This window comes from Oryzias melastigma, linkage group LG14 (assembly GCF_002922805.2).
Source record: "Oryzias melastigma strain HK-1 linkage group LG14, ASM292280v2, whole genome shotgun sequence".
NCBI classification, from domain to species: domain Eukaryota; kingdom Metazoa; phylum Chordata; class Actinopteri; order Beloniformes; family Adrianichthyidae; genus Oryzias; species Oryzias melastigma.
In genome coordinates this window covers 13,470,812-13,488,456 of record NC_050525.1, presented here as the reverse complement: position 1 = coordinate 13,488,456, position 17,645 = coordinate 13,470,812, and the positions used below count along the sequence as shown (strand labels likewise).

Below are 17,645 nucleotides of genomic sequence, written 5' to 3'. Positions count from 1 at the left end.
ATCTTTCTGCTCTTATCCTTCCTACGACAATCTAATACAGGGGTCACCAACCTTTTTGAAACTGCGGGCTACTTCATGGGTACTGACTCATATGAAGGGCTACCAAATTGAAATAACACATTTGCTTAGTTTGTCTTTAGTTCTACATTATTAATAATGAATAATGATACTCCTCTATGTGAAGACATTGATTTCTCACCATAATTATCAACAATGGCAACAAGCTAGGAAACAAATATCAATATTCAGAACTTTATTAATCTCAACAGATCCTGTCAAATTTTGAGGTAATATCCAAATGCAATGTTTTTAACAAAATTATAACTGCTACATGTTATAAACACACTTTTAAATTGAACAACATTCACAATTCGATTCAACTTTGCCATGTTACTGTCATGTTGCCACATACAACGTCTGGTATCTTTTTCTTTATTAGTGGGAAGACTGGCATTGCATGCTGGTCACCAGTTTAGTGTAACTTGGTGTGTAACTTGATACTGCAACTGTGAGTGAGTCTTTCAGATGTGCATCAGTGAGGCGTGTTCTGTGTTTGTACTTGATGAGTTCATATCAGAAAACACTGATTCACAGAGATAGGTTGAACCAAACAGGCTGGCAGTCTTCATAGCTGCTGTGCATACTCCACTGTACTTCTGTGTGTCAACAAGGCACCAAAAGTTTGGTGCACCCTGGTGGGCTTTGAGGTGGTCATTTTGCAGTGTTATGATTTCAATCTCCAACTGTCCAGCATCCAAGTCAAACGTTGAACTTAGTTGCTCAGGAAAGCATGTTGTGTCCACATTCATGAAAGGATTGGAAATGAATGCCACACATGGCTCGAGCTGATCAATGTCACAAAACCTGTTTACAAACTCTTACCCAAGTCTGTTGATGACATCACAGTTTTTCTGCCACTCTGTCAAATGCCTGGGATGTAAAAGCATTCTCTTTCAGCACCGACTGCATGGAGGGAAAGTGCAGCACTTTTTCTCTGTATATCCACTGAGAAAATGCTCATCTTGGCTTTAAATGCATTTAAAGCACTTATCATATCAACAATAGTCTTCCCTTCCCTGTGACAAAAAACGATGTAAAACTTGTTTTTAAATCTGAGCCATCAGATTTCTGTGTGCAGCAGTATGTAACCCAAATGGGGACACTTATATATTCAGATTGTCATTTAGCAGTTTAGTTTAGCTAGTATCAGAAGATTTTGGTTCATCTCAGGGAGGGAGGTGAAGAGCTCAAACAACACACAGACACAAAAATAATTGTACGGTGCAGGAGTGAAAATTTATATAGTTGACCCCAAAAGACATTTACAATATATACATATACAACAACACACAAACACACAAGACGTCTACAAATGTTCAAAGAGTTCATGAGGTCCCAGCTGATCGCTGTAACTCAGAGAATTTAGTCCCGATCCTATTGTCCAGGAAAAAAGAGATGCACTGTGTCTTTAGTAGAGGCAATGCGAGGTGTTAAGTGGGAGAGGACAGGGCCACTGCACCTCTTACCGCACAAGTTATAGAGGATTCCAAGCAGCTCACCATCGAAGGACAAGATCGAGTGGAGATGGAACCTGGCCTGTATGGGACAGGACCAGAGTAAACATGCGTCATGTTCACATAAATAGATAAACATTCAATTGTCCAGTTTCAATAACTTAGTACATGTACAATTTTTAAATAGACAATTCATCAGAGTACTCTAATTCATAAATGATCAAATTAATACTGCACCATGACTCTAAATATAATGCATTTATCATCAGAATAACGTTTAAACACTTCGACATAAAATGCAGAGTTCACATAATAAATGTTGATACAAATAGATACAAAACAACATGGGTTTAGCTCTGACAGGCCGGAGGCTAGCGCTAGCATGCTAGCTCCGGAAAACGTAAACAAAGTCTTGAACTTACCAGTTCCCTCTTAAATGCAACAAATCGTGCAAACACAATCTCTGGACACACGAACAACCGTTCCTGGAAGTTGAAACCATATCAGCCGTCATAATATGGAGTACGGTTCAGAATGGAATGACATGAATAGCGTACCTGTTGCAGTAGCTCCAACTAGCTTCCTACGGCAGCCTGTACGGCGCCATTTTTAAAGAGGCAACGAAGGTCACATGAGGACTACTGGGAGTACGCAAGTCTCGCGATAGCACGCAAGCAGTCGGTCAGAACAGACAGAGGAAAGCAATTACCCGGGTTACCAGTAGGTCACCATCTTCAGCTGACAGCTCCTCTAACAGCACCTTGATAATCCTGTGCTGTTTTTCTTTGGAGCGGATGTTGTTTATGATCTTCACAACAGGAGTCATCACGTGCCCAAAGCCAATCCCTGGTAATGGAGAAACTTTGGGAAGTCTGGATCAGATTTACAGTGAGCAATGAAACCTGCGTGTCGGCCGATCATAGCAGGAGCTCCGTCTGTAGTCATCGCTACCAGCTTCCCCAACGGCACCTTTTTCTGCAGAAAAAACTCCTTTACCGCGTTATAAATGTCAACTCCCCTCGTTGTCGTCTTTAGGGGAAGTAGTGTCAGGAGTTCTTCTCTTGTGGAGAAATCTTCAAACACCATCCGGATAAAAAAAAAAACATCTATGCTGTACTGCTGCTGTCCACAGACTCATCACACTGCATGCTAAACCACCTGCACTTTACCAGATCCCGCTCCAGCTGATCGGCCAAGTCACCAGACATAGCCAACACACGTCTAGTGGTTGTAGTTGCCTCCAGTTGGACGTCAGAGAGAGTGGCGATTACATTGGTTCCATGTTTCTTGTCTTTAAGTACAGTGTTAGCAATTATCATCATTGCTTCTTTTACAACTTCTCCATCTAAAAATGCCTTTCTTTTTCTTGACCAGAAAATGTGTGGCTCTGAACCAGGCTTCAGTCGCTTTTAGTGACTTTTTCAGGGGCTTCGTGAAAAAAGACTGTTGCTTACCCAAAGCTGCCTTTAGCTCGCAGGCTTTTTCTGCCCGTAGTGCACTTCCCGGTTCCAGTTGGCATGGTAGCTCCCATGACACATAATGTAGTGTCTCTCCACATTGTGCCGCTTTTACATAGCCACATTCGCTTCGCAAATGAGACACACGCAGGCTTCTTTAACAGTTGTAAAAAAGAACTCCTCCTCCCATTCTTTGTGAAAGTGATACGTTTTCTTTCTTTATTCTGCCATGTTTTGGGGGTAAGAAACTGCATTTTACGTCCATCTGCACTGCGCCCGCTAGCACTGATTTTGTCCGCGCGCTTTCCTGACCTTTGAACTACAGTAGGTTCGAGGTCAGCTAAACTAATCTAAAGTTCATGTATAATGTACGGAAGCCAAACACGACCTGCCCTACTTCTTTATCATTTTCTTGAGAGAAAACAAGTTGTGAAATTTTTATAGCGGGAAAGCAAGAAAACGAGTCTCTTTATTTAGTCGTTAACAACAAAAACAGCACAAGAACACTCCACAAAAGTTGGTTTTTAGTTTTTTTATTATTATTATTTTTTTTTATTAGTGGATCTATCCTCCTCAAACGCTTTAATTCATTCACATGCACCTGTCCCTTTATTTTCCTTAAATCTCTGAACAGGTTGATTGACAGATCCCACAGCAGACAAGAATCTGCACATGGTGCGTTCACTGAGCTCTGGACATAAAGCGAACAGCCACTCAGCACAACTCAGTCCGCAACAAACTTTGTCATTTTTATACAATCTGCAGCAAAACAAATCAGTTTTTCAGAGAAAACGTCGACACTATTTAATCAATTGATTATATTCGGATCAGTGCCGGTGTTCTATGTTTTCTCTGATAAACCACTTCGTTTTACTGCCGATATCTGGGGCTCAGTGAACGCACCATGCAGAAACACTCAGCAGCTCTGGGTTCTGTTTCATTACACATGAAACTTTAACCAAATTCTAGGAATTAGAAAAAAACTCAGAGTCGCAATGACACGGTTTCATAACAATGCGATAAAACACAAACTAACTCACGCGATAAGTCATTAAAAACACAGCGATGTGTGTGTTTTTATTTGATCCACTAAAAAGAGAGCATTTGGGTGACGTCACAGCAGTGTGGTGCGCGTGCCGTGCTGGCTCACGCAGCGAGTCCATTGACAGTCTCAGATGCAAGTGAGAAGTCTGTTCAGTGGTATTTAAAAGAAAGAACACGGCTAGATCCATTGAAGTTTGTCACTGCACTCGTGCTGATCCTCAAAGGAAACTTCTGCATCGTATTCTGGCTGCAGAAGTGCGGCTGCAGATGAAGCCATGAGGAAATCTTGGTTTTTGATTTTACAGAGGAGATGCACGATTAATTAATTTAAAATATATATATAAACTGTGTTTCCATTAAATAAAATTAATGATCAAAAACCCAATTCACGACATTTCAGAGTTGATGTGAAAGCAGCTGGGGTTTGAGGGTAATAAAGGGAGGGGGCGAGTTCACCAGGCGTTTGGGGAGCACAGCTCCGCTAATAAGTAAAAGAATTGACCAAAAACAACTTTTGTGGAGTGTTTTATTCTATTGCTTCTGTTGTTAACCACAAAATAAAGAATCTTAAAACAGGTAAATTTTCGGTGTCTCCATGCGGGAAAGGGAGAAAGGGACGCTTCATTCTTTGTTATTGATTATGTCGTTATAACGAGAAAACGATGAAAAAAAATTAAATTGGGATGAGCCGGTTTTGGCTTCAGCAGTAATTAACATATATTTTTAAAATGTTTTAATTAATTGTGAATGTAAAGGTAAGTGTGAGTTAAAAAAATACATCACCATAAAATGTAATTTTCGAGCAGCTCACAAGTGAGTTGTGCTATTTTTAGAAGAAACCGGCAGGCGACTTATTAGGTGCTTGAGGGCGATGTGTTGGTGATCCCTGATCAAATACTTGAAAAATGTTCCCAGGTAAACATAGGAGGTGAATGGGTCAGANTCCGTAAAACAAAACAAAATGAAATCAGATAATTGAAGGACTTTCTGTAAAAGACTATATAAGGAGAGGAAGACAGCACAGCTGGAGCCCAGCTGACTTCCTCAGAAACCCAGGTAGAGGGGCGTGGCGCGAGGATCTGCCCTTCCGCACCCTCTGGCCGCGACTGACAGCTCCACAGGTGGATTTGTTTGAGAGCCTCGTTTCCAGACGCGGAGCGCTTGGATCGCCGAAGGAAGAAATCCACCGTGGCCAGTTCGAAAACGGATTATCGAGGAAGCATCACCGGGAGACCCGGCACCCGCAGGATCCAGCGTGCGTTGTGATCTCCGCGCAGGAGGGTTCGCCGCGCGAGGCCGCGTCAAGTTCTCGGATACAACGCTGGTGAGATCCAACCTTTTTTTTACTGGTATACCAGAAAACTTAGCGATCGCTTTAGGGACATTCATTTTTTGAGGACCCATTTGTTTTTTTGGGGGGGATATTTCTTCTGAAGATCCGGAGCGGAATTGAACTCATGTTTGGACTGAACTGAGACGGAACGGGACTAAAATGTTTATTTGTTTTCTGTGCTGATTATTTAATGAACATCATTGAATGTATGGATTATGCAACTGTTTTGCCTGAGATTTTGAGTTGAGGTTTCACCTGTATTTCACCTAAATTTCTCCACATTAAGAAATTCTTTTGTGCTTAACCCTTTTGAGTGTTTATTTTTTTTAGTAACTCGCTAGTGATCCTAGTGAACTGTTACAAACTGACCTAATGCTCCAGTCTGATGCCCATTTTCGGAGGAGAAATCNGCTATGATTTGGCTTCACGCCTATTCAACAAACAATGATCCTAAGTCATCGCTGGATATTTCATCGCAGAGGTTGCAAAGAGGATGGGGACACCTCCCAGGATTCGCTGTGATTTGGGAACAGAAAATGTGACTGTAGGAGAGATGCAAAGATTCTTGCAATGGACAGTAACTCAAAATGCCAGTAATTGCTTTATCACTGGTTCCAGCAATCATAATCAGCGCATTGAAAGTTGGTGGGCCTTTCTGAGACGACATCATGCTCAGCACTGGATAAATCGTTTTCAGGAGTTAAAGGACAGTGACCGTTTCTCTGGATCCTTCCCACACTCATTTTCAAGGTGTTGGTGTTAATACTCAGAGTTAAAATCCATCTACTCTGAGTATTAAGTATTTTGCACATTATTTTGTTAAAACAACTCTAAAAGAGTAAATGAACATATTTAACACTGCACAATTTACAGCTGTTAACCCTTTAAGGATAATAATTTAAGCTGTTCATATGTTCATTTACTCTTTTAGAGTTGTTTTAACAAAATAATGTGCAAAATGCCACCTAGTGGTAGTGAATAAATCTGGTGTGGAGAGACACAGAAAGCTCCGCCCACTTCTTAACATTTGAACCAAACCATACCAGGAGTACGTGACCAACGTCCCTTCAAGACTACGGTAAGGATGTTTACTATGTACTTAATCTATTTATATTCATTTTTCAAAAATAAGTTATGTCACATAACATGTTGGTTGTTCAAGCGTTTTTTGTTTTTGTTTTTTTAGCAAGGTCGGTATTTCTAACACTATTTCTAAAGTGCTAATGCTGTCGAGTGAAAAACTAGCTTAAAATGCGCGCCAATTCGGTTCAACTCGAAATTATTATTAAATGTGTCTTATAATTGTTATGAATGTATAGTTTTCATTTAATGAATATCATAGAAATACTCGGAATTAGTTGTGGTTTGAGGAATATAATTCCCATATTTGTATAATGGCGGTTAAAATCAACTATAACTGAATGTGCAGACAGCACATCATCAGAGTATTTTTTTTAACTTAATTATTTCAAACAAACTCGTAGTTTATCCATACTTTTACTTGGTATTCTTGCTCTTTATGCTATGACAGACTGCAGTAGGGTGGTTAATTCAATTATTTGTACTAACTTAAGTTTAAGTGACCCATTTTTATTTTTTTTTTACGAAGTTGTGCCTGTCATCAGGGAATTGTGGGATGCGATGTTGCGATTCCTGTGATCTGCGTTTTGATTGGTTGGATTAGTTCCGGTTCTTGTCTTGCTGTGATTTGTCGGAAGAAGCCTTGAGTGATGGCAGAAACGTTTGTTCTTCGGTTTCTGGCGCTAATGTTTGGATATTCAGTCAGTGAACTAACGTGGGTGCCTGTTTAGTTTAATATCATTTGTGGTGGCCTTTGACTTCCATGTTAGCGGGGGAGCACTGTAGCCGAGTTAGCCCGCCGTCGTTCTCCTGCGGAAATGCGCCTCGTTAAACTGATTGCACACCGCGTTCAAACCGGTACTTTCAATGAAACGTCCGTCGATTTTGAGCTTCTGTTATCACAACGAAATCTGACCGCGAGCTGACATGAGGGAGAAGAATGTGTATTTTATCATTATACTTTGGTAGACTCGGTGCATTGTTTACTTCTAATTCTCATCTTTAACAAAGCAACAAAGAGAAGAGGATTGTCTTTCGGTGACCAACGGAACTGACGACCAGCACCGAGGGCCAGCATTTTGTCTGGTAGATACCACACAAAATAAGTGCAATCGTAGGACATAGCATCTCCAGTAGCTGCACTACACCCGACCCATTGACTACCAAACTCAGGTGGCCACTGTAGCATCAGGTTGTGAATATCTTCCTCGACAATGGCGACCAAGGAGGTAAAAAGAGACATAGAGGAATTAAAAGCAGCTATGAGCATGATGGGTGATGAGTTGAGTACCATATCAAAACAACAGCGTACAATAATAGACTTAATCAGTGAAATTAAGGAACTCAAAAAAGTAAATGAGGAATTTAGAAAGCTAAATGAGGAACAACAAAATAAAATAAGCTGTTTGGAGGCACGGGTGGCTGATTTTGAACAAAACAGTCAAATTAATGATGTGGTCATTTCTGGGTTGTCACTTAAACCACCATCATATGCCCATGCTGTTAAGAGAGACAACAGTGAGTTGGACTCTAATGATCATGGCAACTCGATTGAAAGCCAAGTGACAGAATATCTTTCGAGCAGAGACATTCACATAGACAGAAATACCATTGAGACATGTTACGCTGTCCAGTCTCGTAATCCAAAGATCAAGCAAATGGTCATTGTGCGATTTACAAACAGAAAAAGGAAAACAGAATTGCTCAAGCAGGGCAGGAAATTGAAAGGGACAAATGTCTATATTAATGAGCACCTCACGAGAATCAATGCAGATTTAGCCAGAAGGGCCAGACTTCTTAAAAAAGAAGGAAAGATTCAGGCTACATGGACCCGCAACTGTATGACATATGTAAAGACAAATGGCAGACCAGAAGAGGCTAAAATTCTGTGTATCAAGAGTAATGACCAATTGGAAAAACTGCGTTAAGTACCTTTCAAAGTTAAACTAAATGGTGTCTAAGATAACCATAAAGGGATTCAAAATTGCTCACTTGAACATCTGTAGTTTAAAAAACAAAGTTGGAGAGTTAGATTTTGTGCTACACAGAACTAATACTCACATAATGGCTGTTACAGAAACACATCTAGATGACACAATAGAGGACTCGGTTGTAAACATAGAGGGATACAATATATTCAGAAATGACAGAAACAAATATGCCCATTTATATATCCATATATCCATTTCGAAAGCCTATGTTAATATGTTGCTGTTACAGACCACCAAGCTCAAATGCTGAATACCTGAACGATATATGTATGATGATTCAGAGAGTCAGTGATTTAAATTGTGACGTATTTATTTTAGCTGATATGAACATTGACTGGTTTTCACATAAGTGTTCTCTGAAAAAAACAATTAGTGACACAATTGTTTTATCAAACTTGTGTCAGTTAATAAATGTACCAACCAGAGCTGGAATTAATCAAGCAGGACTGAGTACATCTACATGTATTGATCATATTTATACAAACTGTGCTGAAAAGTGTACTAATGTTTGTTCTGAGCCAGTCAGCTTGAGGGATCACAATATTGTCTCTCTTGTTCTGAAAACCAAAGTGCCTAAAGTAGGGCCTAAAGGAATCCATAAAAGGATGTATAAATTGTTTAAGGAAGAAGACTTTGTTTGCGATATGGCAAGAGTGCAATGGGATGAAGTATTAAGTCAAACACATGCAGAAATGGCTCTTGAGATGTTTTGTGAATTATTCTCATCCATATGCGATAAACACGCACCAGTAAGGAAAGTAACTGTGAGATCTAGTAGAGCCCCTTGGTTGGATGCTGATCTACAACAACTTATGAAAGAGAGAGATAAAAATAAAAAGGCTGCAATAACGTCTGGTAATAGTGCAGACTGGATAGTCTATCGGTCTTTAAGAAACAAAGTAACAAAAATGAATAGACAAAAGAAAAAACAATACTATCAAACTAAATTTAAGCAATGTAGTAACAATAGTAAACATCTCTGGAGTACAATAAATACACTTTTAGGTAGGTGCAAAGGAAATGAAAAGTCATTTATAGAAGTGGATGGTGCATTTATAACCAAACCCTCTGAAATAGCAAATTACTTTAACGATTACTATAAAAGTAAAGTGAGTTCAATAATTGATGAGATGCCCTCAGTGAATGGTCAACTGTCAGAAAGAATAATTAAAAAACAAATAATGAATAATAAAGATTGCCAATTTACATTTGAAAGCGTTAGAGAAAATGAAATTGAAAAGTTACTTACAAATATTAAATGCAATAAACCTTGTGGAATTGATAACATGGACGGAAGACTTTTAAAAATTGCAGCTAAAGCAATAGTTAAACCCGTATGTCATATATTTAATTTGTGCACTGACGAATGTTTGTATCCAGATTTATGGAAGATATCAAAAGTTATCCCTTTGTTAAAACATGCTAAAGAGCCATTGACAGGGCAAAACAGCAGACCCATAAGTATTTTACCAGTTTTGGGTAAAATGATGGAGGGAGTGGTGTTTAAGCAGATTCAGAATTATTTTAATGCTAACAATATATTTTCTGATGCCCAACATGCTTATAAAGAAGGTTTCTCTACCTGCACAGCTCTGACAGCCTTAACTGATGACTGGCTTAGACAGATTGATGGGAAGCTTTTGGTTGGAGCTGTGTTTCTGGACTTCAGTGCAGCTTTTGATATTGTTGATCATGTACTTTTATTGAAGAAACTGTTAAATTATGGTTTTAATGAATCAGCTGTTCGTCTTATAAGCAGTTATTTGGCTAACAGAAAGCAATGTGTTGCATTTAACGGCTCCCTTTCCAATATTGTCACTCTTAACTGTGGAATTCCACAAGGTAGCTGTCTTGGCCCTCTACTCTATAGTATTTTTGTAAATGATATGTCTTATGCATTAAGGAAAGCACAAATGACTGTATATGCAGATGACACCACTATATCTGTTTCTTCTGTTAGCCTAAATCAGGTAAATGACATGCTTCAACAGGAGTTAATGTCAATCTCTGAGTGGGTTGTGGAGAATAAGCTAAAGCTGAATGTCTTGAAGACCAAATGTATGTTGCTAGGCTCTAATTACTCTGTCAGAGGAAACCCAGAACTGCACATCTCATTATAGAATCAGCCAATTGAACAAGTCAATGAGGTAAAACTGTTAGGAATAACATTGGATCAGACAATGTCTTGGACAACACATATCAAGTGAATAAAATGAGCAGGAATATATCATTTATTAGAAGTAATGCTCATTATATTCCATATGAGACAAGAAAAATGATTTTACACACTTTGGTTTTGTGTCACTTAGACTACTGCCCTGCTATTTGGTCAAGTGCAAATAAGTATGATATTGCGAGACTTCAGAAAGTGCAGAATAGAGCTGCAAGATTAGCTCTAGGTTGTCCTTTCAGGACTAACACAGACTGGATGCATCAGAGGCTGTCATGAATGAAAGTTGAGGACAGGCTTGCTTATAGTCTGATTTTGTTTCTGCAGAAAATCTGGGCCCTGCACAAACCCTTTAGTTTATTCTTACAACTGCTGCCTATAAATGTAAGACATAATTTTAACACAAGAAAATCTGCTGTTACTTTTACTCTCCCACTACCACGAACCAATGCTCTCACAAAAACTGTTATATATAGGTCAATTACATACTGGAACACGCTCCCCTCAGAAATGACAGTATCAAAGTGCCATCATAGTTTTAAGGTTTATCTCAAGAAATCTGTGATTCATAATGAAATTTCACTGCATAAATGAGTAATTCATTGTAATTGTTTCTCCTATTCTAGGGTTTTTATTTTTGTTTTAATAAATTTAATGTACTGGTTTTTATGATGTATGTATTATGTATATATTAATATTTGTGTATTAATGCATGTATTCTTTTAATGTGGACCCCAGGAAGAATAGTCTCACCTTCGGTTGAGACTAATGGGGATCCTTAAATAAATAAATAAAGCATATAAAGCAGTGGATGCAACTCAAAAATGCCCATATACATTTATTTATTTATTTATTTATTTAATATTGCAGGTCATCACCACCCAGGCAGGTGAAAGAAATCTACGCCGGGGGATTTGTGGTCTTCTTTTCAATCTGAGTGACCCTTCAGGTCGTGTTCATTTCTCCAGGACCGGTCATGTAAGTCACTCAAAAAAAGATGTTTGGTATCTTAAACATTTAGAAAACAATGTTTTCAAATTATTTAACTAAAATAAAAAACAGATACTCTGCTGACAAAGTTTTTTAAAGTTGTGACTGTGAAACTACAAATGTGATGTTTGCTTTGTCTTACAGGACCGTTACTGATGGTGAGAGTGGCACAAGCTACCTGGCATGGAGGATTAAAAACTATTCGGGGATCTGAAGCAGGACGCAGATGAGCATCACACAGAGGTGACACTACAATTTTGAAAGAGTTAAACAATTTTAGAATTAATTTTCATTTAAATAAAATTTGCTAGCATATTTATTTGTCAAATATGACCTTTGTTGTGAAGAATGATCTGGAGGAGCATCTCATGATGATCAGATTGGAGGAGCAGCTATATGTCCGTATCTCAGTGATCAATTTTGACAACTTGATATCCTGCATTAGTCTAAGGAGGGAAACAACAAAATGAAATGAGGAATTTTTTCTTTTTTTGGTCTTGATTCAAAAAGAAAAATGCATGAATACATTCAGTACATTCAACGCTCAATTAGCCAGCTTTTGATCTATGTTGATTTTGGACCTCAGCCTGTCAATGTTGCCAGATAGTAAGTTTTTCCAGTCCAAAAGTAAAGTAAAAACAGAGGGCTAAAGAAAGTTGAAAAAAAAAATACATTGCTCTCAAAAAGAAGTCACACGAAAAACTACGTTGTCAACAATGACTGTCATGGGAGATTGGTCAATGTTGCAGTAAAGTTGCTGTAAAATTGTGAAGTTGAAGGATGTGCAACAAATCGCAAAGTTTGCTTGAATTTGCAATAATGGTTGCGATCCCAACATTGAGAATTCCTGGATGGACTATAATGTACTTTGTTTATAAGTATTTTTTATAAATAGGAATATCTCGAGTTGAAAGACGTTAACCACTGTTTTTCATTAATGTTCTATTTTTATTATTAGGTTTCAATGACCTGTTGCTTGGATGTGTGTGTGGGTGTGTGCACATATTTATTGAAGCTTTCCAAAAAAATGAATCTCATTCTTTGTGTCCATCATAGGTTGGAACAAACATTGGGGAATACCTCCAGGGGGTGGAGTCCAGGCCCTATCCGTCTGTTCTGGCCCTTGGACAAGTGACGCAAAATTCTTTACAAGCTTTTGCTGTGATGGCTGGTCAGGTATACCCTGAAGATGCAGTGGGGCAGTTGGTGTCGGCTTCAAGACATTTTATGTGTTTGATATCAGCTACCCCATGCAGTGTGCCTCTTCATGGGAGTTCCTCCAGAAAGTGGTTTATGACATGGAGGGACCAGAATCTAACAAAGTTAGGTTTTTAAAGACTGTCTTAAAGAATGTGAAAGTGTTTAAAAAAATCTGAGTTCATAATAGTTTATGAAAAAAAAACATTCATTTGTTACAGATACTTTTTCTTCTACTTGCAGAAAAAATTGCTAACTACTACTTGTTACTGCTGCTTTTTTGAGAAAGCATTTGTCTTCTGTATTTTATTGGTACCCCTTTTTGGGTTTTATTCTAAATAAATATTTTTCATTAATTCCATGGTTTCTTTCTTGGTGTTGAACATATTTTGGGTTGTAATTTGTGATTTTTAAATGTTTTTTATTGAATGTTAAACGTTAGGTTTTATTGAACACAAAGGAGAAAAAGTAGATTTTTAGATTTAACCCAGTATTGAGTCAAATTAACTCAGGAGTTTGGTTAATTTAACCTTTTAAATGGTTTGTTCATTTAATCCAAAACTTGGGTTTGTGGAATTAACCCATGATTATGAGTCAAATAAACTCAAGAGTTGGGTTAACTAGACCTTTAAATTGGGTTGTTAATTTAACCCAATATTTGGGTTGGTGAAATTTCTGAGTTAAAATAACCCAACACAAAGTTAGTCCCTTTTCAACCCCTGGAGATGGGTTAAAAATAACCCAAGTTGGGTTATTTTTAACCACTGAGTTTTTAGTGTGCACATTGAGATGAATAATTCTAAGACCAGATTCAGATTTAAAATCCGATGGCAGCTGTATTTCTGGTCCAGGATTTGACTGCACATTTCACGATATTAACAAGAGCAAGAGTATTAGAAACCTTCTCTTTGTATTGTTTTGATTTTGAGTAAGTGGAGTTTTGTACAGTAAAGTTTTTTCATTAATCACAAAATAACTTTTCAATATGAATAAAGATAAAAAATGACTTAATCTGGAAAAAAGGCAAGGGAATTGTATATGCATATCACTACTGTTGAAGTAAAATGTGAGTTGTTGATTTCTAAAGATTTGAGTTGTTGATTTCTAAAGATTTGAGTTGTTGATTTCTAAAGATTTGAGTTGTTGATTTCTAAAGATTTGAGTTGTTGAAGTGGACTTTAAAAAATCATTGCTAAAAAGCTTCCTCGAGTTTGTGATGACCATACAATAATTATTGTTACAGACAAATGTAAAGAAGAGAAAAATTGTCAAGTACCCTCCAATCATTTTGATTACCAATGCAGGTTGAGGGTAAAAACCAGTTGTGGTGGAGGCTAGCAGAGCAAAGCAGGCCGCAGTTGGAGGTCAGGCTGGTGGTGGAGGCTAGCAGAGCAGGCCGCAGTTGGAGGTCAGGCTGGTGGTGGAGGTTAGCAAAGCAAGCTGAAGCTGGAGGTCAGGCTGGTGGTAGAGGTTAGCAAAGCAAGCTGAAGTTGGAGGTCAGGTTGGTGGTGGAGGTTAGCAAAGCAGGCCGCAGTTGGAGGTCAGGTTGGTGGTGGAGGTCAGCAAAGCCAGGTCAATGCTGGCCAAAAGCTAGACCAGTATGATGGTACCAGCTTAGCTGAGCAGACCAAGGCAAGAATCCAGGCTGCCTCAGAGTGGTGGTAGAAGCTAGCAGCACTGCTCAATGCCAGGATTTAGCCTGGTAGTGGAAGCTTGCTTTTTCCGTTTTAGGTAACCGTTTTCAAGCTGGTATTTCTTATAAAGCTGTAAAGGTTCTTTTTAATTGTCTTTTTACAGCTACTTAGACAATAAAATGGGTAAAACACTTTAAAATTGAACTCACTTCCTAGAGCAACTGTCACAAGGGAGTGTGTATGGCCATCTTGAATTTATTCGTTATTGTGTATCTTCAACCATTTTTTTTTTTTGTCATCAGACGGAACTTGGTTAAAATCCAGCATCAAACTTTAAATTTGATGTTGCCCAAAACTACTCAACTGGGGTGACTATGAATATCAATTAAAAAAAAAATCCAGAATCTGTAGAATTTGAAAGTCATTAGGATGTATTTTCTCTATGGTAATGAGTTTATTTTTTAGCCACACACGACTAACAGAAATAATTCTAGTCCGTTAAACCCTGGGTTAATATAAAAAAGATGGTCATAGGAATTTTTGAAAATCAAATGTCCTTTATATGCTTAATAAAATGATTTAAAGGACTCATGGCAGCACGAAGGGAATGAAAACCCACCCAAAATATGCCTACCCGCCCAAAGATGCAAAATTTAGAACCTATGTTGGGTTCACACTGGACGCGGAAGAGCCGTGAAGCGGAGCGGAGTGCGCGTGGAGTCCACTTCGCTCTGCAGTTCTCACCAGACGCACATTTTTCCGCGACAGTCGACAGGCGCTTCTGCTAGAGCTTGTTTTGTTTTTTCCATCATGGGTCATAAGTCAATAACCTAAAGATCTCACCCCGTGTTTCTGCTAAATGGAACTGCTCTCTGCCTTCCAGCCCCGCCCACTCGCTCCGGAGTCTGCCAACTACTTAGATCTGTGTGTGCGCACGTGTCTGTCTGTTATGCGTGTGTCTTTGTGTGTGGGTAAATTAATGAAGTAAAGATATTAAGAGGAACTGCTCTCTGCCTCTCTTTTTTTCTCCGCAAAACCCAGCAGCCCCGCACCCTGCTCCGGAGCTTGTATGATTGTATGTTTATTATCATCCCTACAGTCTGTTTTGACACGAAAACATGATCACATTTGTCAATGGCTGCGTTTTATTGTGAAAAATTGGTTCTATTTTTAAAATAAACCGGATTTTTTCAAGTATTTTGATGTAACTTCCAGCCAGAATTGATACGCCTTGCACACAGAATAGAACTGACGCCAAAACGATCCGCTGCACCGCGCAGGCCCTCCGTTCCTGGTGTGAACGACACCATAGGTTAACAAGGGCGGCGAATGGAAGTGGACCCCGTTCCGCGCCGCAAAGTGTGAACCCGGCATAAGTCGCCCAATCTGGCAACACTGCCAGCAGCTTTATTCTCCAGTTCTGTCTGGATCCTGCTGAAAATCCTAGCATGTCTCGCTGCTTCATGATCAGCCAAGGCTAAACACTGTGATTGGCTTCTTGCGGCACGTGCATTTTTTTCCCGCCGCGCTGCGACAGGACAAAACCCTTGTATTAGATTAGTATTTTACCTGCTGATCGGTTCACTGAAAACGCAACATAACCAAAGCTGAGTCTCTGATTGGCTGATGGGACGCAGCCACCTGTTTAACTTCTGTGACCTGCTGTGAAATGAAGCCATACTTTCTAGTGCTGTGCGGCACGCACACTTGTGCTCGCCTTGTCAGTGCTTTTATATGAGCCCGTCTACTTTCGCAGGAAAAGCAAAGGGATTGGATAAAACTTCAAAGTACTGAACAGAGTTGAAGTGATTGACATGTCCAAAGACAAATAGATTTTTAATGAAACTGAGCACTGAAATGTGGCACAGATTGCAGCAGCTTGTTTTGGTTTCGGTAGAACCGCGTACATCATAACGAATCCTACTTGGAAGAGAGCTTCTGTGCCCAACCCTACCCATCACTCCTCTGGATCATTGTGGTGGACCGAGCAGTAAAGGCAAGGACAGCCAAAAATATATCAAAAAATATTTACATTTATTTTCAAAAAAGATATCTCAGTGAACAAAAATGGGCCCCTAAAAGAGGTCAAAGTTACAAAAGCAACTGAAGCTTTAAATAGGAGGACAAATCAACCAACTGAACAGACAGAGCAACAAACTTAAACTGACCTTCCTAATTGGAAACACAAGAGAACATATAAAGTGGCTGATCAGACCAACTAGACACACAAGGGGGAACTGAAAAAGACTAAGACAACAGAAATACAGCAAACACAAAGTTAACTTGTCCATCCTAAAGTAAACTAACATAGAAAAATAGTAAAACTAATAGACATAAAGTAGAATGTAAACTGAATCAATGTTTAACACAAAAACAGTGGACAGTGGTTCAGTCCAATTAGTGTCCTGCTGCATATAAGGCCTCTGCTGGCTGGCATGCTTTCCTTGTGTCAGGCCTGACATGGTGGCTCCAGCAGACGGCAGCAGCAGCAATGGTCCCCACAGCGCCAGTAACTCAAAAAACACAAGATTAAATCAATGAAAGAAAATTGAAATAAAGCTTAAATCATGTGTCAATAAATTTATATTTTAACAAAAACAAATGTGTGTCTTGTAATTGAAATAAAATGTATCTAAAGGTGTGTATAGGTGAGTGTTTGGGGTGCAGGTTACTGCCCTGATGGTGTGGCAGCGTAGGCAGCCATCACAATCATCTAAATCAGGGGTCTCAGACTCAATTCAGCCCGGAACCGCTGGAGGTATTGTCTTGGTGAGGCCAGGCCGCATCAGGATTTCCACAAGAAAAGCGCTGATAAAACATCCTAAAGTTCTCAAATATCTTTATTTTTAACACAAAATAATGAAGTAAATAAAAAAAATATATGAAAACATTTATATATATTAAAAAAAATCAGTAATAAATAAATAAATAAATAAAATAATAATGACCATACAGCAGATACAGATGACTGAAGAAACCTCATATTGACTGACTGACTAGAGAAAACTGTTTTGATTCAGTTTCAAATGTCTGTATTAACAGCTCCTTCTTCAGAGTGAGAGAGAAGCCCCGGCACAGAGAAAATCATTGAAGGATTTAATTTATTGGAGATTTTTATAGAACTCACAATAAATAAATCTGATCTATGTGTCTTTCATTCATTGGGGGTGTGGGTTGCTTGCACGCGCGCCGGCCACATCAGTGCGCATTCAGGGGCTGCTTTCCATCGGTGTTT

At 38.9% G+C, this 17,645-nt stretch overlaps 1 protein-coding gene and 2 long non-coding RNA genes across 4 annotated transcripts in view; 1 reads left to right on the top strand and 2 right to left on the bottom strand.

Moving 5' to 3' along the window:
* Nucleotides 1-17,645, bottom strand: part of LOC112143034 (calpain-5) — a 115,461-nt gene that overhangs the window by 37,347 nt on the left and 60,469 nt on the right. The window lies entirely within an intron of this gene.
* LOC118599616 lies at nt 1,278-1,993 on the bottom strand. The gene is made up of 2 exons (XR_004949030.1): nt 1,937-1,993; nt 1,278-1,596 (listed from the first exon to the last, which is right to left on the bottom strand). It is a non-coding gene; the product is annotated as an uncharacterized LOC118599616 (long non-coding RNA).
* On the top strand, nt 6,372-12,950 carry LOC112143036. Of its 2 annotated transcripts, none has more exons than XR_002918676.1 (4): nt 6,372-6,426; nt 11,460-11,567; nt 11,724-11,822; nt 12,636-12,950. It is a non-coding gene; the product is annotated as an uncharacterized LOC112143036 (long non-coding RNA). The 2 variants fall into 2 exon arrangements; XR_002918677.2 differs by lacking the exon at nt 6,372-6,426 and adding an exon at nt 6,514-7,143.